The 24,823-nt window shown below is 40.2% G+C and overlaps 1 protein-coding gene across 6 annotated transcripts in view; it reads right to left on the minus strand.

The window, feature by feature from the left end:
• Nucleotides 1-24,823, minus strand: part of thrb (thyroid hormone receptor beta) — a 77,669-nt gene that overhangs the window by 42,704 nt on the left and 10,142 nt on the right. The window contains exons 1-2 of one of the 6 annotated variants that reach the window (XM_076112810.1): nucleotides 22,397-22,916; nucleotides 22,046-22,100 (exon numbers count right to left, since the gene is read on the minus strand). The exons of 2 other annotated variants lie outside the window; for them this stretch is intronic. The gene's annotated coding sequence lies outside the window, so the exon portion shown is untranslated. Of the gene's footprint in view, nucleotides 1-22,045; nucleotides 22,112-22,396; nucleotides 22,917-24,823 lie in introns of those variants that run through there. 3 more of the 6 variants (XM_076112806.1, XM_076112808.1, XM_076112805.1) reach the window with 3 other exon arrangements.

Raw genomic sequence — 24,823 nt, forward strand, 5'->3', positions numbered from 1 at the left:
ACCACCCGGAAAGCACAATGCAGGTTATACGCTACCTGAGGAATAACACAGTGCATTCTGGCAATAACACTGGCACTGTTTTGAAAATGAAACCGGAAAGTTATCTTGTAATTCAGCACCATAGTGTGTCTGTTTGTGTGCAGTCGTTGACTTCAAGGAGACTCACTGCTTGCTGGTGGCTTTGCATGGGGAGGGATTTGAAAGCTGGATGCAACAACAACACTGACAACCAAGAACTGGCCTTCAGACCTTCCCCTCCACCAACCCAGCTCTCCCTCCTTCAGTCCCCGTCGGCCTATACATGCCAGGGACTGGAAATACTTAACATGAACTGTAAGGGTAAATTTGATCCAATCATCCAAGCTGTAAATATTATTTTACAAGTCACCAACGGCAATGAAACTGCACATGGGCACAGACTATTGTGAACTCTGCACTGTGAATGCCTCACCATGCATCTCATAGTAAAGCCTATTCATAGAATGCAACACACTGTAAAAACTTTTCTTTGTTGGAAAGTCTTCCATATCGTTTTAGAAGAAATATTTTCAGGATCTAAATTCAGACGGCAACAAACCAGCATAATCCGAGTCGGGGTTTTCCTCCCACTGGTTTTGCAGCACTGCCAAGTTCGCCACAGTAAACACTAGGTTTTTCCAGACAGACAGGCAGGCAAGGCAAAGCTGGGAGGGAAGGAAAGGACAGAGGCATGATGGGTGCCAAGCTGGCTGTATCATGTTAAGGTATTGGATCAACAAGATGTTTCTGGGCAGACGTGCAGCAAGCTGTTTGCTGCAGTTAAATCATGAAAGACATACAAAAGAAAAAACAAACGAAAACCAATCAAATTAAAATGAGAAACTCATGTGAAGGGGATTTTTGCTGAGCGAGAGCTTCTAAATGTAACTCGATAAGCAAAAGTAATGTGTTGTTTTGACTTGATCCAACTCTATGCGTCTCCCCAATAAGGCTGCTCTGATGGTTGCAGGGTTTGCAAAGAGTGTCAAAGCCTGCCGAACTACAAATAGGTCAGTAATAGGCACCCAAGGATTTTCTCCAAAACTCCTCCGATTGGTCTGTTTCCATGTCTCTAGGGCAGAAACCTGGATACCACACTGGTGCAACCCTCGCTAGCTAGGAACCCTGCCAGGTTTTAGGAGAGAGACACACACAAACACACACACACACACACACATACTCAGCTAAGACTCTAGCATTACACAACATTATACGCATGTGGGACACAGTGGATGGCTAAAACAACCCCACATACATCCAGACAGTTTGACCTCCAGCCAAGCAGCCTACATACAAGCCTGTAAACATGGTGACGTCACACAGGGCTGAAACCAGAGGCTGGATTCCTTGGATTGTGGATCCATAAAGATTTGGCGGGTGGTCAGCTTTTTTTGTGTACACCGGGGCTCATCTCCATCCAACAACAGCTGGGGCCACGCAAGACTCTTGACTAATTTCCTTTTCCCCCTGAACAGCACACACAGCTTTTCACCAGCAGCTGGATGGGGAACAGGCACGGCTCTGGACAACACAACACTGTTCTCTTATGGAAAGGATAATTCCAGTTTGACTTGGTTTGTTTTTCGATAGTGATGGCCATCATTTCTATCAGTATTTATTACTAAATGCAATTAACAAAAACCTGTAAAAAAATGTAGTCGGTGACCTAATCCAAGTATAACAAAATGAAAGTAACTTAACTTTCTGTTACTTTTGGATTACCTCACTACCAATAAAGATAATGACGCCATTATTTTGTTTGTAAAGCAGAGAAGGGGAACACCATCACAGTACAAGTTCTGCCTATTATCCAAGGACTCAAGTCATTTGGCATAAAAGTGTTGCCGGATTGTTAATTTGTAGCAGCAGCAGCAGCACCACCCATATAAATTAAATTGACCTGCATGCAAATTTGCTGTTCTGTCCGGTGTTGTGTTTGCCTGAGCAGAAATTGGAAGCCCATTTCTTACGAACCAACTTTTCATGCTGGGATGCCTCTCTGTAAAAAGACCATCTCGATGAACTGGAAAGTGTGCAAACCATCCTGCTTTGCGATAACTTTCAGTACTGTGACACTCTTCCCCTTTTATTACAAAATAATGGCGACATTTCCACCCAGTGAAGGCATTTTTCACTAATGTTAGAGGCCATTGCGTGAAACTTGTGTCATGAAGTGTTGTAATGTGTCCGTATGTGCATGGTAGCATTCTTTATTTTAAAGTGTAATGTTAAAATTGTAATCCTGCTAATAATTCCCATTTTAAAAACAAAAACTGTGAAATCTAACCGTTGTTTCATTCGATTTCAAATGGGTTGATTTCCATATGACGCAGATCCTAACTACATGTTAAAATATAGCTGGAAAAATATATATTTGTAATAAAATATGGCATAGTTACAACCTATACTTCAGTTATTCTTCAGAATCAGAACCGTTTATTGCCAAGTACCTTACACATACAAGGAATTTGACTTGGTGACTGCTGCATAACAATAAACAATGAACACAATAATCAAGACAAAATTTAACCCTAACCCTAAAGCACAGCTCTTTGCTTGGTTTGCCATTCAATCTTCATTCAAAGACTTAACTATGATGACGAGCTGTGGACACCGACAAAAAGAATGAGTTTGAAAATACTAGCAGACAGACATGCGGTTCCTCTGCAAGGAAGTTGGCCTCACGCTTCATTCCAGAGCGAGCTACGCAATACAGGCCGACTGTAGGCTTTACTGGGCATTACTGGCTGCTGAGGAGTTTGCCCACTCCTGCCTTTAACAATGTTTCTTTTGGAAATTTGCCTTCAAGTCTTACAGGAAAAAAAATGTATAAAAATGTCAAACACCATTAGAGAACGTAACCTTAAAATAAACCTAGTTAAAAACCCGTTAAAACCAGTGGGAACTAAAACCGCTTCTTTGTGTCAGATGTTTTTGGTTGTCACAACTAATTGTCACAAAAGTACAAGAGATGGACAATAAAAGATTTACTGCTGCAATTTAGTGGAGTGAATGTAGGCCAAAGCCTCTGTGTTTGAGGAGCCAGTGTTGGTTCATATTGGCCTCTCAGTCAGTCTCAGTCTGGCTCTAGCCAACCTGTCGCTGTAGCAGTCGGAGCAACATGGAGCGTTCGATTTGTGACCTTTAACTCGCATATAATAGAAACCATCCTCAGGGCATCCATCTGTTCCAGCTATAGTACGTTTACAAACTTTGATCAACTTTGATCAGTTTTGCCTTTGATGTATAGAGTTGACAGGAAATAACAGATGAGAGATGGGGTCAGGGCCAAGGGACGCAAATCAGGGAAGACCTGGCAATGACAGTCAGTGTCTTCAACCATTAGGCCATCAAAACATCCCAAGCCGACTTCTAAAAGATAACGCTGCTCCTCATCATCAACAAATCAAATGAAAAGATGAAAACAACAATGAATGTATTCCCCGATATACTAGTCCTCTGTGCCATTAAGCTCCATTTCAATGAGCCACACTTTTGAACTGGATGACATGTTCCGTCACTACTATGAACACACCCCCCCCCCTATAATATCATATTATAGGCCAAAAAAAAAAAAAGCCAACAGGTGCTCTATATAAAACATAGTTAATTGCTTTTTTAATGTGGTGAAACATTATATAAACACACAATAAATTGAATAATGATACGATAAACATCGGGGCAGCCGCAGCCCGTTCCTCAAAGCACTCCAGGGTGCACTAAAGCCCAAATGTGGATTTATCCTCTGCCAAAAATAGTCAACAAATGCACTTTCCTCCATTTAGAGTGACGTTTGCTAAGAACTAGCAGCTGTTTTAAGAAATGACTGATATATAGATAGATATATATATATATATATATATATATATATATATATATATATATATATATATATATATATATATATATATATATATATATATATATATATATAAATGTCTTGCAGAATATAAAGGTTGCACATAAAAGTTTACACTTTTCTGAAAGGAAATGGGGAGAATAGTAAGAAAATGTTTTTGTTGCTCAGGAAATTCAGATAAAAAAGGATTCGTTGATTTTTTATTTATTTTTTTTAAATCATAAATATATTAGTTGCAAATTTAAAACTAAAAGCAGCAAATTTAGCCCATAACGCTCCGGCGTCACTATGCAGTTTTTGCTTATATTTTCATGGCAATGACAAAAAAATATCATCTTCAAAAACCATTACTATGAGCAAATGCTATAATTTAAAGCAAAGTGAAAATGGTACACGAGAGAAATAGCACTTCTGTCAAAACACCGTATTAAACCTTTCGCTTGGGGGCAGATCGATTTGGACGTCATGCAGATTGCCCACTGCATCAACCTGCCTCTGATCTTCTTCGAAAAAAAAGAAAAAAAAAAAAAAAAAAAAAAAAAGAGTTACACAAGTTCTCAATGTTGATTGCCAGCAGAAGGAGACATTATGATCAAAACTAGGAAAGAGGAAAATAATTCTAAATTGTCTTTACTCTCAGCAGGCGTTGGCGTTGGTTAGTTGCTGCATTTGTTTCTTGAGATGAATATGAACGGCCTCAAACCAAAGCTACTTACCAGAGAAAAGGGATTTGATTCATTCCAGCCCAGTAAAAAACAGTTGCTGTGTTAAAGGTACCCTGTGGAGGTTTGTTTGTACACAAACACTTTTATTTTTATTTTTACATTCAACATTTCGCAGGAGAAATAAACATTGTGCGTATCCTTAAGGCCTTATAAACATGTTGAATTAATTTCCTACCACAAAAAAGGAACAAAACGTTGGCAAAACCCAGTCTTAGAAGCCTGCATTGTCACATTGGCCTCTGGTCTTGTTATTTTACCTTCGAGAGTGTATTGCTCATCTATCTTTTAAACTAGATTCCAGACTCACCCAATCACTTGAATAAAAATTGCTCACCGAGTGCATAATTTAAAAAAACGTTTTCCTGGTTTGCGTCTGAATGTGTGGTCCACTGCACATGCGAGTTGTTTGCAAATATAAAGACTTCATAGGTAAAACTGTATCATATACAGCGTAATAATTGACTTAATTTGCAGTTGAAGGTGTCCTGTCAACAATTTTACAGACAGAGACGTTTTATTACGTCATCTACGGGAAAAAAGGCCTAATGGGGACCCAGAGGATTGGCAAATTTGACATGTCTTCACAGTCTGAAGAACGGACCTTTCCGTTAGCCCCTCCCCCGAACAGCAATTCTCCAATCATAGCTTAGCAATGGTATCTCGGCGAGGCAGGTAACTACATTTCTTTGTGGGATTACATGTTAACCTTAGAAAAAAGACACTACCACATCCTCTGTGTAGCGTTTCAACCCCAGATAATGCTACCAAATATAGCGTTAGTCCTCATTCTAAATGCCTTTCATCTTTTTTAATGTTAAAAGTGAATACACACTGCTTGAAAGGGTCATGATAGATCATATTAGATTGACACAGCAGTCAGAATTTTACTTATCGTACGTATAACTGCTATTTTTGCAGGGTGCTTGGTTTGATGGTCGCCAGCTAGAAATGAGAAGCTACTTTTGTATACACGTCTTATCCATCGTTTCAAGAAATGTTGACAGTAAATCTGCCGCTGCCCTCACTGTAAATTGTACATGTGCAGTGCGAGTCTGGAAAGCTTGACGGGCAACAGCAGTCATTGTGTAGCACATGCTGGTAGAATATGTGACACAAATACATTGACCAGCTCATCAAACACTGCTCTACAGCACAACTAGTGGTTAAAAAAGAAAGTCCCTTTACAGCACACCTATCAAGAGTTAAATAAAAGCAGACGCACACTGTGATTTGGCACCGTTGCTGCATAACTGTAGAAACACATTAGGACCGCAGCGGGGGTATTTACCGAGCTATACACAACCCCACTCTCCACAACAAACGTGTGTGTTCATGTGTGTGTGTGCGCGCTCTTATATGTGCTGGCAACATTAAAAAGGTGAAGTGCAAAGCTGAGGTCACAGATTGATTAACATCTGGCAACAACATCTGCAGAACTCCTGTTAACAATAACTGGAAAAGCAGAATAACGAGTGACTGGAAATGGAAAATAATGGAAATAATCTGCATAAGAACAAGAATGAATACATTGGTAAAGCGTTATTTTACATATCAGACAAACATGTCTGATGAAGACTGCTGAAGGTCAACAAAATGTAACTATTCAATACATTTTTTAAAAGTTTTAATATTATGACGGAACAGGTTTTTGTGACTTTGTACTAATTTGAGATTTGAGTTGTGTTCAGTTGGTTCACTGATTAGTAAACTACAAGCTTGAGGGCCCTCTTTAAACGATCTAAGGCGTGTTCAACCACACGCGTGCTCGTTAAACGGCTCATATCCTGGGCACAAAGTAAGGCCCAAGGGGCAAAAGGGTTGTCTCTTAATTCATGTGTGTTTTGGGCACAACATAGATGAAACCAGTCAAAGTGTTACTACTTAAGACTGCATCATATTCTATGTGAAATATGAACATTCACTATTAAATATCATTGAATTAAAGGCCATAAACGGTAACTTTCAGTAAATATTTCTACAAACGTAAACATCAGCCATGTTAAAGGCCCTAATCAATAACCTTTCCATTGCTTTTGCAGCAGCACAGCTCCCACCTGTGTCCATTTTGCATCCCTCTTAGCAACCATCCAGTCCCCTTTGATTCAGGACTGGCTGGTTATGTGGATGTAAAAAATAATTTAAAAAACATGGCACAGTTTGCAATGCTAAGCATGAGCAAAAATCCCCTTATATTTATGACCGGTTCACTGAGCAACAACATTAGAAAAGAGAAAGAAAGGGCGAAGACGGTGCCAGAACATCGCCCAAATCAAAACCACGAAACAAAAACAAAAACAGGAGACATGTAGGAATCAATGCGCTGTAACCTGTTATTAGAACGCTACCTCTCCCCGTCTGCTCATGGCCTAGTTTCAAAGGAACGACAACAAACCTTTTGTATTCCTCATCTACGTACAGGTCTACACAACATGTGCATACTTGGTTTGATTTCAACACTGTAGCCTCTAGGATCCATGCATTCGGGACAAAGTTTCACAATATGTCTGTCTGCCTTGTTCATCTGTTACTTCTTTCATTCCCTTGGCCTCTCCGTCTCCCCCTTCTTTCAATGCGTGAAACCAATCCAGCTTTCATGCAGCACACATATTTTTGCAGGCGGCCCCCTTTCCCTCCAAAGTACTGTATCCACATCATGCTTTTGTTTTTGACACAACCCTTGGCATTAGCAGACAGACTCAGACAGAGGCTTTTGTGCAGTTATTTCGCTTAAATGTTAATCTATAGAACTATTCCAGGCAACTTCGCCTGAAAGCAGACTAAGGCAGGCAAACAGCTGGACGGACACTGGGGAGACGTGGACCTTGAGCAGCAGCACCTTCCGGTCCTCCACACTGATATGAATTGGGAGTGTTTCTTCTAGCTCACCTTGACATCAGGGTCAGACCATCGAAGTAAAACACATGTTGGATCACAGTTTAGACGATGACCACCCATGTCTCACTGCCCGATCCATGACGCATGCCAAGAACATCGAGTAATCACCTCGACATGTGAATATTGCAGGCTGTCAGCTTTGCTGTCAAACTATTTTCCCAAGCACATAATATCCATGATAATGAAATTATTACAATGAAATTACAGAACAGTGGAGAATTGATTTGTGTCAAAAAAAACAAAAAACAAAAAAAAACACAGTAAGCTGCCTTATAAAAAAAAATTAAAAATTCTTGGCAGAGCGCCTGCATGAATTTATTTTGGGCTCTGGAACAAGTTACGACCAGCCAAACAAAAGTAATATTATACTTTAAGACGATCCTAATTTTCTTTTCCCCCTTCCCACATCCCCCTGGAAGTGACTGCAGATGGCTAAACGTGACGTAACCAATGCTTCAAATCTTCAGTCGCGGACAAAACCACACAGACTCTAACTGAGTAGTCTCTGTGTACAAAGCAGCTACTTTTAGTCACCGCACCCAGTTTGGGGAATCTGGGCCACATCACAAGAAGGAACAACACAAAGTGTGATCAACAGGACGGACAGGGGTCTCTTTCATTTGGTCCGTGTGGACAATCTGTCGTCTGCTACCACATATCGTTTGGCCTTCCATGTCTTATGTACCCCGAGTGCTACGTCTCGCTCGTTCAGCTCCCTGCTGACTGTATTTGCGTGTGTGTGTGTGTGTCAATATGCAGCCAAACTAGCACAGCGAGTCCAGCTGAAGCTTCATGCATAGCTGTGAGTCTAGAAGAGGCCCTTTGTGTCGGGATACATTCATGCGCCCTGAAGGAGCATAACATTATAAGTCAGTGCATAAGAAAGGGCCTGGTATAGTTAGGGGGTAATGGATGCATTTTGGATGTCTAAAGCCAAGTACAGAGCTCTTCGCTGCTGCTCTTTCCGACAAATATTCCTGTCGTCCTTAGCCTCTTGATTATCTCATTCTACATCCATTAGTGCCGGGTCGCATTTCTGCATCCAGTAATTCACCATTTTCCCCTGACTCCCTGCCAGGGGAACCGCTAACACTCACACCATCAACTCGTTGGAGTCCATTCATTTCTGATAAAGTGCAGCTATAGGCGACAGATCTAAGTCAGCCCGTTTGCGGACGCTTGGCATTTTTTGCTGGCGGAGGAAAGGGATGGATCTTTTTGTGTAAATCGGCTGACCAGTGTTCCTGCTTTTATGCTAATTTAAATTAGCATTTTTAAAGACTGAATTAAAACACCAGAAACTCATCATTTCAAATAAATTACGAAAAAAAACAACCTTGCATTACATTAAATTAAATTTACTTTTATGTAATGAAACATTTTTATTCTCATCCCTCATGTTCGACAATATTCTATACATGAAACCTACGTCATGGTTAAGTTAGGGAAAGCAGGGATTACTGGAAATAAAAAGTTAATTTGAACAAAATGCTCAGCCTCACAAGCAGTTTGTTTGAAGCATACAAAGGCCTTTTATGTTGTATTCATCATTTTAACATGTTTGACTTGCTCTCATCCATTTTATTCTATCTCTTTGTTTTCTTTAATCTATTTTATTTGGTTTCATTTTTTGTTATTCATTTGTATTTCTGTTTATTCTGAAATTTTTGTTTACATTTGTACAGTATTAATATGAGAATGTCAGTCATCTGTAACGCTCTTTGAATTGCACACACCCGTGTGAAAGATGCTAACCAAATAAAGTCTGATTGATTGACTTGATTGACTCCCACATCAGGTCAAAGCATCAATCAAATGTCGTAACATATCAGAGTTACTGACATTCTTGCACATTTGAATGGAAAATAGCGGTTCATTACAGCCATCCAGAACTTGTGTCAAAGATTACAGAAGTAAACATTGTTTGGGGAAAGTTAATTTCTGTAAAGTTCAGAAGTAATCTGGAGGTTTTGTTTATTTTCCCACGAATGCCAGCAAGAGGTTGACTCATCACAGTGATGTAATGTTATGACAAAGCACCAGAAATACTCGACAGACCGCTCATGCTGCATGAAACCGCAGCCTACAGTGGAAGCCATCAGAGCCTCTGACGCCACCAATAAGCGGTTAGAATAGAGACACTGTGAACCAACAGTGAGATGGTCCGCAGTGATTGTTTAGACCCCCTGTTGTGAAAGGCTGATCAGCGCTCGAAAGCAGGATCGCCCATTATGAAAACACACACACACACACACGTCGAAGCAAACATCCTTGCCACTCTGCCAGCTGTATTTAGAAAACAACAGAGAATAGAGAGGGTCCTCTTGGAGAGGAACGTTGACCAGTGAAACCTTGACCTGAATCCAAAGCTTAAAATCGATGCAAATGATGCAAGAGAGGCCTCAATGCTTTCTCACCCTCACACACCCACACAGTGTGTACACAGAGTCCGATGTTTCTATTCATCCACCTTCGTATTACTCAACAGGTATTGAAAGACAAAATTACTTACTGCCTGATCACACAGGAACACTTTTCTAATTCATTTCGATGTGTTTTTTAAGTGTTTTCTTTTGCACTGCCTTGGCTCCCTGTGCGCCTCACTTTATTTTTTGTGGAGAAATGTTCGGCGCACACATGATGAATACCAAGTATCCAATGCCGAGTGGAAATACCTTACAGTACATCAGTGTAGCTTTTACCCTGCTGCCTAATTAGATGTAAACACAGACAGCCTTCTTTCTGTACAGTTTATTGAGTTGGTGGTTGTGGCTTTAAACCTTGATGTGATAAGAGCTCAGATAGTTAACCCCATAATCTAATGTCATTTGTTGCACTTGCTAAGTGACTGACAGGACCAGGATGTTTCTGGTGCTTGTGAAGGCTTCTAAAACAAAAAAGCTTTTTACGACACTTCGTGTTTACAAGCTTTGTTGCAAATTCTGTGTGATCCAGCCCTGAAAATATCTCTCCAACCGCTGCAAAAGCATGATTCTGTCCCAACAAGTCCTCAAACCTCCACCAGAAAATAGGTCATTTGTGAATGCTGTCAACAATGACTCATATTGTTCCAAATATGAACCGTATGAGCCATTTCTGACAAACTGACAGTTGGTGAGGACCGGCATGAAAGGCCTCAATGAGCCACAAAGTCCATGTACCATAACCATTCTATACGTCGTGACCAAACACAACATGTGAGGATTATTTTTATTTCTGTAGCAGAGTCTCCCACAGATGTTTGCAAACCTCAGTCCCATACCTGCAAAGCTCGGTACCAGAACTAAACAAATGATCAGTTGTCTCTAATTCCAGACCCGTTAATATAAGGTCCAACTTGACTTGGAACCAAATTTCAGTTTCAAATAATGTATTTTATTATATGTTGCAAAACAGTCAACAAACTTTCTGTGCTGCTGCTCACCTTTCAACTTGTTAACAATAAACTTCACAATTTACTGGAGTTCAATTGAAATCTTTTAATGTAATATTTGAGATAACATTTAAAATGTGATTTAGAGGTTGTCACTGGGTGTTGGCTTCGGGGTCCGAGACCCCCGTATGTCGCACAATGTTCATCCAAACACCCAGCAGAAGAAGTCACGCTGCTTTCCCTTTTGCTATGAAGAGAGGTTGTTCCGAGCATTAAGCATCAAACAAACAGTGCTGTCATTATTCTGCTGACGACAGTCTCTTTAAGACCTACCACTTCTATATAAAGTCCACCAGTTTGGCAGTAACCTTAAAACCAGTCACTGTGGTGAAGCCTAGTTGTGCTTTAGAACCACAAATCCAAGAATACTTTTGTTATGTGTCAGTTTCATCCACATACACGACATAATTAAGAGACAGCCTGTTCAGACACACTTAACTGAAGTGTATTTAAGGTTGTTGAAAGCTTAGACAGGAGGTTTGACACTGTGCCGCCCCCCTCCAGACGAAATAGGGACAACAGCTTAAAAACACTTAAAAACATGTTTATTCTACGGCCCATATATCCATTACAATGTACCATTAAATTGTAGTATAGAAAACTATTAATTAATTACTTTGATACTCAAGAAAACTTTAAATCATGATTATTCTCAGGCCCACAGATCCATTACAGTGTACCCATAGAAGATACATTACAATGTACCGATTGATACATTACAATGTACCCATAGATACATTACAATGTACCCATAGATACATTACAATGTACCCATAGATACAGGGAGCGTAAGTAACAATGAATTTAAAAATATGTGTGTCTGTGTGTTAACATGTGACTGAGTTATGACTCCAAGAAGGCGCCTCACAGCTGGAAATATTCCTGATCTCACAAACTATGATCATCCGATAATCTGTATTCCTTCTCTTTTTTTATGTAATTTATTGGTCATTTCAATTATTATACATCCACTTGGCACTCAATAATAATTTCTGCTAAAAATGTGCCTGAAGTTGTTTATATGGGTTATAATATTTTACAACAAAAGTGTTATTACGACAATGACAGCTGATGATATTTATCCTTCAAAATTGTAATGTGACAAATAACAAGCCGCTCTACTTTCCTACTATAAAACCAAATTATGTATTTTAGCACAAACCCAGTGGGAGGAAGTCATTCTCGCCTTATCCTTTCTTCACAGCTTCTTGTTAACCACAGCCTCAGTGGAGAGGGAATCACAGAGGAGAAGCAGATATAAAAACAAAATGGTGCAATAAGACCATGTGAGAGACTCGGCTATTTCAGTGCATTATAATTTCAGAGAGTGGAGTGAGTCAGCAAAAGAGGAGAGAGCGGATGAGGAAAAAGACAGAGGGTTTAAATGAGGGAGGCAAGCAGGGAGTGTGGCAGATGGTTGGTGTAAAGGGGAGAGGGAGAGAGGAGAAAATGAATCAGGCAAACTACAGAGCGGAATCCAACAACATCCAGAGTCCAGAGGGCCCTTTGAAACAGCGGGGTGATGAAACCTCCTGTGTTTGTTGGCAGTGGGACAGTGCAGGGGCCACGCAACTCTCAGCGTCACAGCCAAAGCCTTGCATAACAGGCCACAGTGCTGAACGCTCCCATTCCAGCACCCCTTTAAAAAGGTGAAGGCACGCTAGCAACAAGACAGGAGGACTGCAAGAGGACTGGAGCTCAAAGCCATGCTAGCTGAATATCTAAATAAAATGTTCATTACACCCCACAACACCAAAAAATGTCTGAAACATTCAGAGCCTTTGAAATGATCAGATATCAAATCACACGTTAGGAGCCTGTGACAAACAAGAACGTAAAAGTGTGCAAACATCCAATTTACATATCTAGAAAAGATCTGCAGTTGTGGAAACATTTGGTGGGAAACATTAAAGATACAATGAAGGATTTTAATGCAAACTATGTGGCTGAATCCAATCAGCCAACACTATCCAGTCAGAAATCACTTTTACCATCCTGACAGAGGAAGTCTTTTTCTTGGCAGGATTGCACACTTTTGTATGATCCCACATGGAACAAAACATGATGATGACTTGACCAGAAGTGTGGGTAAAGCACCATCCATTGTCTGTTTTGTTATATATCATTTTCTTGTCTTTTTGCCTTTACTGGACAGTTGGTAGTTGAGATGGACGCAAACAAGGAGAGAGAAAAGGGGTATAAGATGCAATCAAATCATAGTTGTTGAGATCATAAGTTATCGGATGGAAAGGGGTCCAAGCCACTCGGCCACTGTGATGGCCCCATCGATATTTTTAAATCAAAAAGTGAAACAGATTGAACCGTGAAACGCTACAGCTCTGTTTTACAACCTGCACATTTACTGTATTTACTGTTCAGCGTGTTAGAAAAGAGTCTCTGATATAAACTGCCCGACAACGTTAGCAACTTGTTTAGCTAAAACCCAGATGTTGGACTTTCATTCATCAGGTAAACACAACTCCAAATTAATGATGCTCTTCGTCTGCTTTATATGTAAAAAGCAGAGATGTCCCGAGTCCTACAGATCGGTATCAGAGCAGATTTTATTTGTGTGCTCTCTGCAACCGGAGTCTGTTATCTGACAGAAATTGTTTATGGAGGTAAAAGAAGCTCCACTGTGTAACATCATTGTACAACCGCGGTACAGCAAATCCATCAAATTCATATCGTTAATTTAATCTTATCAACATAATTGTTTTGAACCAGGACTTTCAGATTTTGGATCAAATGACTCGTGCATAATGCAGAGTTCTCAATGCTACAGTTGTTATTACAGTGTGACAAATAGATAATCAGCATTTAGGCAATCTGCTTCAGTGGGTGAACAAATTTCTAAGAATGCCAGTGTGGAGTTCAAAACGCAGCTAACCAACTACTGGGGTGTGTCTGTTATTGCAGGAAGACATGCATTTCTCTCTCGTCTACTGGGGCTATTGTTGGTGGAGAAATTAACCTCTCGGCCTCTAACCATCTCTGCCATCACAACTGTTACAAATCAGAACCAAAAGCTATAGATATGTCATTGTAAGAGACACTGTAGCAACACTAGAAATATCTTTAACTGACTTAATGTCATCTGTAGTACAGTAGTAGAGCCTGTAACATCACTTACAATGAAATAAGCCGGCACTTTGAACGGGCAAACCTCAGGTACCACCCATCTTCTCACTGCTCACAATGTGCACAGACGTAGAGCCAGTATTACCTGAAACACCTTAATGTTTTAGAACACCTACAACAAAAGGGAACATTATATATATTTTATGTTTGGTGGTAAATTTAATCTAACCCATGGTTGATGCCCATAGACTTTAACAGAACCATCCGAGAAGCCGTCATTGTTAACAGTTTGGAAACTGAAAGGCACTTTCGAAAAATCCTTGGCAGGTGATTAGATGAACCATCTGTCTAACATTAACAGCAGAGCCGGTAAATCAAACGCTTGCTGAAGCCAGTCGGGAGAAGAGTGCAAACACTTTTCCATCGAGAAAAAGCATACAGTGCCATTGGGTGATCTTCTGTCAATGAAGAAATAATCTCCACTTCTGATATAATTGATGCTGTTGCAGCATCTACACAAACCTCTATAGGAGCCGCCATTGTAGTTTTGAACGAACACACGAAACGAGGCCCGTAGATGCTAGTGGCTCCTCGCAGGACACAGATTGGTCCGAACCACTGGTGGTTGAGACACAAATGCATCACTAGAAGCCTGACAAGATCATAGACTGTATATGAGAAGTGGATGTAGTCATCTCGAAGTCACCGATTGGTTTGTGGACTGCCGTTTTGAAGCCTTGCGTTCTCCACTTTAGCTGTTGCCATCTTGGCTGACGACTGTCGCCATCTTGGCTATTTGCAACCAACTATACTTGGACTGCTGAGGAGTGATGTATAGACACCGTGTAAGCTCTGGTAGCGGGAGCAGCCTGTCAATCACAAGGTAGCAAAGCCCTAACGCATACTCCTCTTTATGGTCTATTTTACTGAAAATGAAACCATACTAAATGAACATCATGCTGGATTGAAGAAGACTTGAAACTAGCGACTGAGACCAGAAACTCATGTTTACCAAGTTTTTCTGAGGTAATAAATCAAGTGAGAAGAACTTAATTTTGCAACCAGAGGAGTCGCCCCCTGATGGCCATTAGAGAGAATGCAAGTTTAAGACACTTAAGCATTGACTTCACTTTTCAGAACCGGGGATTACCGCCTGGACAAGATGGATTTTCGTGTGATTTCTTGATATCGTGAGAATCCAGCTGCCGGGCGAGGTAACAGAGGAGACATCTTTGAAACTTTGCGATGAATGGCAATCCCCAGTCATGTTTACCACTTTGTTCGACAATGTAAAAAGAAAAAGAGCTTCAACCACAACAAGCCCCATGCTAAGGTTTGAAATAGCCATCAGCCATTATGTAATGCATGCTTCAGACTAATCTTATTAAAAGGATTAGGCTGCCGTTTTATCCATGTTTTTCTTATTGTCAACAAGACCCATTGAAAGACCAAACCCAAATGATGTGTCAGTTTCTCAATGCTTTTTAATTTCCCTACTCTACTGTCTGTGGCTCTCCGCCCATTTGCTTTCACCAAACAACTAAATCTTTAAAATAACTTGAAGCTGGTGGGCACCATTTTATCAAATGTTGCCCAAACACGAGTGCGCTCGTGGCGGACTTCTTTCGGATTAATCCACATTCGGTTCTCAAGTGAGTAGCAGGGCGGTTTACAGTTTGTGTGATTGAGTGAAAATAAATCTTCATGGTAGTGAAGGAGCAAGTCATCCAGTGCAACAGTGCAGCTCATTGATGTGTCTTTTGTATCATTTTTGGACAACAATGGAGTTCTATGGCACAGAGGAATGGGATATATCACCCCTCAAATACACATACTTATACATACGTATTTGGGTCTTTTCCTGGGATAAAATATACAGAATATCATCAGACGTATCCTTTAACTACAATGAATATACAAGGACAACCTTCCCTGGATTTGAAGACATAACATGTGGTAAGTCTCACAGTCGGAGTATTATATCTTCCATTCATAACATGTTAGCTACAGTATTTATCATATTTCCAGCAGCGGTTAAACTTGTTCATCCATATAACTAAGTCTTGCAGTTTACTGCCAGCACGGTTACAGTTTGTCTCCATGCCTTCTAGCATTACATAGTTCTGCTTACTTTACAAGCTGCTGACAGCCATGAAAGCTTCAGTATAATATGTGTGCATGTCAACATGACAACCAGCATGATAGGCAAACCAAAATACCAAACCGATGTTAAGATATGGATCAACAACTTCCCAGAAGATTCGCGGTCTGGATGGGAATCTACAAGGAAAACACAATTGGTGTACCGCATTAGCATAGCCCACCTACCAGTTCTTCCCCCGCCTGTCCATGTGGTATCAATATTCTACTCGGATAATCACGTGCCTTCTTACCCCAATTCACCCCATCACTCGGAGTGCACAACTGAGCCGCACAGCCAGGGGCAGAAAAGTGAAGATGAAGGCTTTTACAGCTCCTCTCCCTCCATTTCCATGAATAATTCAACCGCATCCAAGCCTGAGAGCATTTTTCAACTTTCCCTGAAGCATGAAAACACAGCGCAGCTCCACACCGACTGCCAGGGGGTTCATAAGCTCCTCACCAACATAAATCCACTCCCGATTATAACAGGATCACATTAGGCCACACAACTAGAGGGTTTGCTGAAGGCACAGGTAGTGTGTAAACCCGCACAGGGCCCTGTGTTAACCGTTTTGTAGAAATCCTGCAGTGAATCAGGAAATATGGATTGAGAGACATAATTTGAAATTGATGCGGCAAACCAAAGGTTTTTGCAAACTTGCTAAAGAGATATTTCCCGTGATACAGATTTTAAAAAATGTAATGGCAAGAAAGCTGCATGTAAATTTTTGGGGCGGAAGACAACTTCAAATCAAGAAACAGTCATCAGGTGTTTTAGAAAGACCTTGAAAGTGCGACCGCACACCTATTTGTAACCACTTCTAAGAAGTGCTGTCATTATCAACCACTCTCTTTTTCAATCAAATGCAATGCTTCTCAGTAAAGCACGGCATATTTCTGCATTATTTTACATTCAGAATCTGACATTAACATTTGGTATTGTTTGTCTCACCAGCACTCAAATTAAAAATCTCAGTCAGTCACTGTTTTCGTCGTCTCAAGTCTTGGCTATAAAGTCCAGAGTATGAAGTCCATAACCTTACTGCTGCTATGAACTATTAAAGAGAGACAGCTAATGTTAGACTTTGGACCTTGTCAAGTTGGAAGCGGACACACCTCCATCTGCGTCAGTCCCTCCTTTTGTACGTAGCACTCCATGTTTTGTTTATCTTTTTTATATCCAAACGTGATTATCAGAGGTATCATCTGTCGTCTGTCTGCTAGTCTGATCTGACAAACACACCTCCCCCTCCAGCTTGCACAATGTGATTGGCTGCTGTGACATTAATTCAAAGTATAGCGTGTTCAGTCGCAAATCATTGGTGAGCAAGTCAAAGTCACCAGATTTGTGACTGGAGAAATAGAAAATAAAATTCATTAAAAAAAATATATAAGAAAATGAATGTTTTTTCTTTAACAAAGAAGCCAAAGCTCTGCAATATAACATGTTAAACACAAGTATCTGTATAAAACACTGCCAAAATAGAATACAACCTAAAATCATCACATTTCAATTACAAATCAGGAACTATCTGATCAATGAATAAGCAATCACATCTCCCAGTTGTCTCTACTCTGTGCCACTGACACATTTCGTTTTTTACCAAGATAGTACTGACGTTCGATTCTTAAATTAAGGACCAAACAGTAACACAAGCATTACAAGAATTGGACCAAAACCTGATTTGGGTACATTTCAGCAGATCCCTACATGGGCAGGAATGAAATGGAAAAAAGGAGTGAGACTCACCTGTAGTTGTGTCAGTAGTTGATTATCACAATCCAGTCACATAGAAGAGAGGGAAAGGGTAGATCACTGCACATTACATTAAGTAAGTCAACACGCGTCCGACGCAGAACCCCATTCTCTTGAAAATTTGGAGAATTTGTTTCTGAGGATGGAACAACGGCAGACTGCACAGTCCGACTCAGTTAAAGTGGTCCGAGTATATTTCAATCAGTGTTGGGTTTAACTTTAAGCCCTTCATCCAACTCTATGTTTGTTGAACAAATAACCACACACTGAATAGATGACATATCTGTGCTCAGCGAAGGACGGTGAAGGATGCGTGTGTCAGCATAAAGGTGGCCATATTATCTGCTGTCAGCAACACTGGTCAACCTCAGTGCTCTGTCGGATCCACATGGGAAATGACACCAGTAGCTTATTCCTGTTCTTCAGTCATAGATGATCCAATATTTTACGACCATATTTTACAATCCATGTGGGGCTTTTCCGGACAAAACATAGTTTTAAAGAATCAACACTTTATCTCAGCATCCAAAAACATTTGATAAGGACATAGAAAAGAACAACAATATAAGGTCAAAGGCACCAAGGCAGTCTAGTTGGAGCCAATACACTACTGTGCGTCTGTCAGGGGTAAAATTAGGTGCATCAGGTGCATATTCAAAGCAGGCGAGATAGATGACGCAAATACATTAAATTACAGTTATCTTCAGGGGGAGGGGGGGGGGGGGGTGCTGCCAAATGATGTAGCTGCCAAGAGCAACAACAATGTCGGAAGAGTCACTTAAGCTCCGTTTGTCCTGTGATTAACTGCACAGATTGCTAGTGAATTCAATCAACAGAATAATCCTTAGCTCGGGTTCTCCTGCAGTTTTTAATAAAATCCTTAAAGTTGACATTCCATCCACAATTGCGGTAACTGCATCAGTCATGTGCAAGTGATTTGTATTTCCTCTTAAAATAAATCCTTTTTTCTTATTTTCCTGGATCCACAATTAAAGAGCAAGTAGTCGATGTGACTAATAAAAACTTTGAAAGCAGTTTGGATGCGTATAAGTGCTCAGAATAGAGATTAACTATCAGATAAACAGACCATCCATCAAAAAAGACAGATGGCATGTATCATACTATTTACTAAAGGGATAGTTCAACATATTTTGGAAATTCACGCGTTTTCTTTGAGAGTACAGCGCTGGAATCAGGACGTGGTTAGCCTAGTTTAGCTTAAGAAGGGGGGAAAACGGCTATCCTGTAATCAGTGAACTTGGTGTTGGTTGGCGTATATATAGAACTCCAGCGATAATTGACTTATATCAGCTGGATTTAAACCAAAAAAACGACCTAGGATTTATTTAGTTTGGGTTTTGTAATTTAAAAATGGAGCCATATATTAGAAGAAGATTCTTAAGATGCTCTTTAATCTCAACTTTCAATCGAGGTTGTAGTTCTTTAAAGTTTGTGCGCCCTTGTAGGAAATGTACCATCTCTGGATTCTTATGTTTTAATCAGTGGACTTGGCTGGTCTTGCAGGGCTTAGAAAGATCAATTATGATTTGTCGGATGATGGCCGCTGTATGGAAAGTTACAGGATTATCAGAGTTGTTACAGTTCATCCTGAGAGGGGCATGAATGTCTCTACCAAATGCCATGACAATCCATCTGATAGTTGGTGACTGATTTCACTAGAAACCACAAATATCAACGTTGAGGAAATGTCAGGCAAGTCAGAAGGATATATCTTCTGGCAACCATGAATGTCTGCATAAGACTCAATGGCTATCCATCCAACAGCCATTGAATTATTTCAGTCTGGACCAAAGGGGACCAACTGACAGAGGGGTAACATTGGCATCCCTCAAGCAACGGCGGAAGTGTGGCCAAAAAATGATGAGAACCAGTTTAGAGCTAACCCTGAGATACCCACCAACTGTATGAGGCTGCATGATGGTGTTCTCATGGTGTCAAAGGCTTCCCTTGTTGTGAATCTAGTAATATACACAAGTAGTAGTCGTAGCTTGTACCGTAAAAATACATGAAAAAGCGAGATTGCTCACATTTGTGTTCTCATTGAAACAACTACTAAAATGTACAATAGTAGCAATAACATAATGTAAAAAAGTATGACAGTTAAAAGTAACAGCGTTCCTGCTACCAAGGCTAGAAGAGGATTAGCCTTCTAAAAAGAAGATTAGAGATAGTGTAGGCTACTTAATGCGCAGCAAATTAAGCTCATCACTGCCTCGTCATCAGGGCATACTCTCCAATGATACAATACTATGTTGTCACATTGTTGCCTCAGCCTGTATTAAGGATATTCTATTCATTTGGCTGCCGTTATGTTTTCCAAGGCTATAATCATGGAATACTGTATTTATAAATGCCAAGGACTACACCGAGCTAAAAAGTTCAGCTTTTCTATTATTTGTTCTTCTGCTTTGTGATTTAGTATTTTATTTTTTTGAAGTTATTTCCAAATTCTTATTTGGTTTTGCACCACAAGGCTACCACAGCTAATGGCTTGTGGTTGAAGAGCTCAGGTCAAGGCGTCTGGAAATTGACCAAATTGCACGTTCTCAGAAAGCAACAGGCGTGTGCAAGAGAAAAAGGACAAATAGCAGACAAAAAATAAAAAGGTCAATTTGGTGTAAGACAACAGCTACAGCTTTTACTTAAAAACCTGTCTGCTTGTCTTTTATATTGGAAAAACACTAAGTGTGGCTGTCACGCTTGTATTTGTGTGTGTGTGTGTGTGTGTACATGTTTTTCTGGGAACTGCTGCACAGTTTGCTCTCCTCACTGAACTTTAAATTTGTATGCTGCACAGTAACCTCTGTGATCAACAGCAGTCTTTTTCAATCCGCAGGGGTCCCTCTTAGAGAAATGTCAAAGAACTTTTTTCCTTCCTTTTCAACCAAAATACAACACACATTAGTTACAGGCTGTTTTGCCACAATGCCAATTAAAAACGGTCAACCTCGGAGGCTAAGTAAGTTTAGAGTGCACTGCTAAACTTTTAAATATGACTGAGGCCGCAGACACAGTCAACACTTTGAATCTTTGTTAAGCAGTTCATTCATCTAAATCACTGATGTATACCTGTGTCGCAGTGAGCTTCAATGCATTTAATAAATAAAATAAGACATTCTGAAATATATACAAATTAACTGTGTGAAAGATATCAATTCATTATGAAATGTTCTTCGCTAATAATAATAGTTGTACCGATGTAGACTATGGAGTTCCATATCACACATGGGCGTTGTGGTGAAGGTGTCCTGTGCGCTGGATTTCTTTCACTTATGGAGCAACAACGCAGGCATTCCTGTATCGTTTCATCTGAAACACAGCCACATACCACATCTATCTGATCCCAATACATTTGAGCATCCACAGTGTGCCTCAGAACACAAAAGCATTAATGGGGCTTTGATCCATTCAGCACATATCATGCTTTGTCACGGCCCTTTTATCAAACCACTTGAATCGGAGAGAGTAGAGCCAATCACACCACATGCAAACAAAAACCCCGCTCAAAGCTTTTCTAACACATTCCCAGCAAACCAATAAATATTTTATGAAGTTCCAAATGTTTGAATCTTAAACCGAAACAGATTGTGATTTAAGCTCAGATTTTCATTTTTCATCAAAGCAGATTTCATTACAGTGATTAGCGGATGTAAATCTACAATACACTTAGGACTGATTGCGGTAAAAAGGTCAAGGTACAGGGAAAAGAAATCTGCTTTAGTCTCAAGCCAACATTAAGAGGAGGACTGTGGCAGAAGCACTAAAGCCATTTGTTTACTTATCAGCCATTTCCCCCCAAATCGGGGTGAGTCATCTGATTACTTAGATGTCTAAATCGAATTAGCCAAATGAGTCTTCTTTGAAAATCACCCTGCAAAGAGAAAACTGGGATTTCTTTCAACAAAGTCCCCATGTCTCCAAACAAACACCTCACACAACAAACACGTGCCGTCTCTTAAATCCATTTTCAAGGTGTCGAGTACAACATTGACTGCAGACTTCCTCTGCAGCCGTGCATAGACAATTTAGTTTCTCCATTAAGCTAATCTCCAAAGCCCATCTTTCAAAACCATCTATTTGACAAGTAAATATTGTCTGCAAAAATAACCACTCACTCAGAACTCAGTGTTTTGCAGGATTCTTCATTCTTTGCTCTTCACGCGACTTTAACTTGAACAGAGACACACACACACACACACACACACACACACACACACACACACACACACACACACACACACACACACACACACACACACACACACACACACACACACACACACACACACACACACACACACACACACACACACACACACACACACACACACACACACACACACACACACACACACACCAAGTAAGAAAAAAAGAAGTAACACAGGAAGAGAAAGCAGAATGACAGGAATGAGTCAAGTGCACCTCATGGCAAAGAAAGTCAACAGAGAATACTAAGATTGGCCAACCTGTGTTCCTCTGCACAATCTTACATACAGATCCATAGAGAGTCAACATGACGCCAAAAAACAAACAAAAAAACAAGCCAGTTTGCCTGAAAGAGAGTAGCATGCAGGGCACAGTGTGACAGCTTCCTTTCTGCCGAGCTTTCTGTTTCACTTCCTTCTGTCTAAGTGTCTGGCTCTGTGATATGCCGAGAGAGGATGGGAGGAGGATGAAGAAGTGTGACTGGAAACAATATGGCTGCATGGTGTTGATCTTTTTTTTTTTTACTATTTATCATGGTCGTTCATTACATAGCTGATATAAGACCTTTTTTTTTGCCAACATAGATAGATGAATAGCTGGAGAACATTATTAATCCCAATGGGAAATTGCAGAGTTGAAGGGACTTTCTTAGTCGTGTCCAAACAAAAATGCGTTAATGTTAATTTTGGATTTTTGTCCCTTCTTTTTCTTATGGGGTGTATATATGTATATATTTAGCTGTTTTCTGTGGAGACGGTAGTTGCTCGGTCAACACGGATGTACAGACAACGACTATCGGAGTACTTTTGAGACCGACAAAAACATTCAAACAGGTAAGAAGAAGAAGAAGAAACATTCCTTTATTAGTCCCACAGTGGAGAAATTATTCTCTGCATTTGACCCATCCCTGTATATATAGGGAGCAGTGGGCTGCCAATTACAGGCGCCCGGGGAGCAGTTAGGTACAGTGTCTTGCTCAGGGACCCTTCGACACAGGACACGGTGCAGCCGAGGATCGAACCGGTGACCTTTCGGTTGGCGGACAACCCTCTCTACCCTGTAAGCCACGGTCACCCCCAAATAAGTAAAACAAGTAAGACCTTAAGGTAAGTGTAAAGAGCGTCTCTTTATCTGTGATTCTGAGGTTTATTGACATTTATGGACAGTGGAGATATGGCTTTCACTGATTACAGCAACGTGTGTATGATGTTCCGCATTTATTATTTTATGACTCGAAGAAGACCGCTGCAAGATTTTTAAAGGTGCAAAGCGTCACGAAATACGGTTGTGACACAACAAAATATAATATCTGTACAAGAATATGTCCGTACAAGGGACGATCCATCGATACATACATGTTCTGTACAAAAGTGTAAACTGCATCTGGTATAAAAGCGAAGTCCCAGGTCGTAACCTCTTAAAAGTGAAGCCAATCCTGAGAGGTCTTAAACTTTGGGGGTCTTTCCAGGGTCTTACTCCTCTGGTTGCAAAAAGAAGTCTGATTGTAAAGAAGTTTATGAGAAAGTGACCCTACTTCTCACATAAATTATTTCCTCAGTGAACATGAGTTTATGGTCTCTATAACTAGTCTCAAGTCTTGTTAAAGACAGCATAATGTTCATTTATTAAACTATGGTCCCAGTTAGAGTTACATAGACATTAAAGCATGGTACGTTTTAGGCCGTGGCTACCTTGTGATTGACAGGTCGCTACCAGCGCGTTTGTCTGGTCTGGGAGTTATCCATGTTTTTTTCTAACAACTACAACCCATTCAAAGTATGTTTCAGTTCATGAAGGTTGATTGGAAAATGTTTGTTTGCCTAAAATGTCTTGTTCAGCATTTGGTTGTACTTAGCTCCACCTACTTGTGTCACTTCTAGGAATATTTTTTCTGGAACTTTCAAAAATACATGGAAAGACAGATAAAATATATAAATATTTTACCAAAATAAATAAGTGTAATTGGAATAAAGATCGAAAATCAACACAATGATGAACATTATCTTTCGTCTTTTCTTCGTGATTGACCGCCTCATCTTTCCAATATGTTCTAGCAGTCAGAATTCCTAATTTTCCCCGGGACAGCAGGGACTTAAGTCCCGCTATGGGAACAGTTTGCTACGAATTCTGTGCGAGGGTCAGTGAACTCTCATCTTGAAAACCATTTTCCTTGTCACTGCTTCGTTTTTCTGTCAACGAAATTCTCAAAAGCCCTTTCATAGCAGTTTGTCTCAACTCCCTCTTTCAACATCTGGAGTACATACAATGGATGTAAATTTAAAAAAAATAGTTGAGCAATTCAGGCATAAAGCTTTTAAATTAAGCTGGCGGGACATTTCTCTGCCCAAGCAATTATTTTACGATTAAGCCAATCAGTTTTTGTGCCTGGAGTCTTTTTTTGAAAAATGAGGTTTAAGTGGATTAACATCGGAATGACATCATGGAGCATCGCCAAAACCCCCTCAAACAGACTTGAGTTTACATTCTTACACATTTATTTTTCAATTGAATCACGTTGCTGCTGAAGCATGACTGTTCAAGGGATCTGTAGACAAGTTCTGTTGCAGATTAGAAGGTAAACCACCTCACAATATGATCCTTCTATATTTTTAACAGGGGTGTGTCCAGGACTTCTTCCACATCTTCAGTAACATCTTGATATTTTTTTACGGGTCTGTAGGATTTAT

Source organism: Anarhichas minor, unplaced genomic scaffold (assembly GCF_050575085.1).
Source record: "Anarhichas minor isolate MPS153535 unplaced genomic scaffold, ASM5057508v1 ptg000051l, whole genome shotgun sequence".
In the NCBI taxonomy this organism is placed as follows: domain Eukaryota; kingdom Metazoa; phylum Chordata; class Actinopteri; order Perciformes; family Anarhichadidae; genus Anarhichas; species Anarhichas minor.